The sequence below is a fragment of the Gossypium hirsutum genome, chromosome A11 (assembly GCF_007990345.1).
Source record: "Gossypium hirsutum isolate 1008001.06 chromosome A11, Gossypium_hirsutum_v2.1, whole genome shotgun sequence".
Classification (NCBI taxonomy): Eukaryota; Viridiplantae; Streptophyta; class Magnoliopsida; order Malvales; family Malvaceae; genus Gossypium; species Gossypium hirsutum.
In genome coordinates this window covers 62963323-62965397 of record NC_053434.1, presented here as the reverse complement: position 1 = coordinate 62965397, position 2075 = coordinate 62963323, and the positions used below count along the sequence as shown (strand labels likewise).

Here is a 2075-nt window from a genome sequence, read left to right as displayed (position 1 = left end):
TTTATTTAATACATTTTAATATTCCATTTACCTTTTTGTCCTTTATAATAATACATAATTTCATATATGCCAAACCACCAATCTCCACTATCATAAAGTAATGGTTTAATTGATAAATAGGGACTTATACTTTAGTAAAACATGGAAAGTAAACACTTAAACACTTAAGCAATTAGAATGCAACTTTTGCATTTTACGCGATTTAGTCCTTTTTGCTTAATTAACTATCGAAACGATAAAATTTTTCAACGAAACTTTAATACCATATTTTTGGCACTCCGTAAATATTTATAAAAATATTTATAACTCGGTTTATAGAAATGAGGTCCCGATACCTCATTTCCTAAACCCACTTGACCTTAGGGTCATACCCCTTGAACTTAATAAATCACTTATAAAACAAATATCACAATATCAAAAACATTTTTAAAATCACAATTAACTCATAAATATTAAATATAATATTTACAAACCTACTCGTCGGATTTGGTGGCCCCGAAACCACTGTTTCAATTAACCCTAAAAACGGGCTGTTACACGATGCTAGGGTTGAAGGGTTGATATTCTGGGCATGCTCCTCCTCCATTCGAATCGCACCTCATCACTGGATGTACCTGAGTAGAACCACACAAACCGTCAATCTTTTTATTTAAGATTTCTACATGGTTAGATAGCATAGTAACTGCGTCGAGGTTGAAAGCACAGGCTGCTTTCGTCGGCTTTGTTCTCATAACTTGCCACTGATAGTTATTCAGTGACATCTCCTCAATAAATTCGTAAGCCACCTCAGGTGTCTTATTATTGATAGTTCCTCCAGCGGCTGCATCAATCATTTGCCGAGTCGAAGGATTCAGGCCATTATGGAACGTTTGAACCTGTAGCCAAAGCGGTAACCCATGGTGAGGGCATTGTCGCAAAAGTTCCTTGTATCTCTCCCATGCATCGTAGAGTGTTTCTAAATCCATCTGCACAAAAGAAGAGATATCATTATGTAATTTGGCTGTTTTAGCAGGTGGAAAATATTTTAATAAAATTTTTTTGGTCATTTGTTCCCAAGTAGTGATTGACCCTCATGGTAACGAGTTCAACCATTGTTTAGCCTTATTACTTAACGAAAAGGGAAACAACCGAAGGCGAATGGTGTCATCAGAAACGCCATTAATTTTAAAGGTATCGCAAAATTCTAGGAAATTTGTTGTAACACCCCAAACCCGGCCCAGACGTTATGACCGGATCCGACATGCCACATCGAAGCGTTCAAAACATTTTATATTCTTGATCTAGAAAAACTTACTTAGTGTTTTAAAAGATAATTTCATTATAGGTTAAAGTGAATGGAAGCTGTGCACCAGGTAGGAAACCGGAAAAGAGGTGGTGAGTCCATCGGACTGCTTAAGTACCAAGCTCCCTTCGGATCCAATCCTAGACATGCATACCGCCATTGCCACACCTTAACGTCATGGATATTTCTAGGAAACTGATTTGATTATGTCATTTTTAGGAAAAGTGATTAATTTTGGAAAATACTTTCATTGTGGAAGCTTTGCTTGTCGTCGTGTTATTTTGAAATCAATTGTTGCTTTTGAAAACGCGCCCTAAAGCTATCCAATTTCAACAGTTAAAATAAGTAATACCTATCTTAGTAATACATATTAAAACCATCAAAAATAATTAAACGGCCTTATTACATTTAAAAAAACCCAAAACTTCAAACGTAAATAAAAGGATGTCCAGTTCACCAAAAGAAAATCAAACTTTCAGAATGGGTGGCCACTCCGAATTCCCTCACAGCTCCAAGCCCACTATGGTTGGGGATTTTCTGCGTGGATGAAAATAAAAGGGGTGAGTTTGGGGAAACTCAGTGTGTAAGGAAAACCCATTCAAAGCCCAAGTCAGCTCAAGCCTATTGGGTCTAAGCCCATTTAGGTAACAGTGGTACTGGACCAGAGCCCTTTTCAGATTACAATAAACTGGGCCTTAGCCCCTTATTCAGATAACAGTATGGCCCATAGGCCCATTTCAAAATACATGCAACATCAATAACATATGCAAGCCCATTTGGGGAGACTACTCAA

The 2075-nt window shown here is 37.1% G+C and overlaps 1 non-coding gene across 1 annotated transcript; it reads left to right on the top strand.

Moving 5' to 3' along the window:
• The first annotated feature begins 891 nt into the window (after window positions 1-891).
• LOC121210366 (small nucleolar RNA R71) lies at window positions 892-997 on the top strand. The gene has a single exon (XR_005905479.1). It is a non-coding gene; the product is annotated as a small nucleolar RNA R71 (small nucleolar RNA).
• Window positions 998-2075: the final 1078 nt, after the last annotated feature.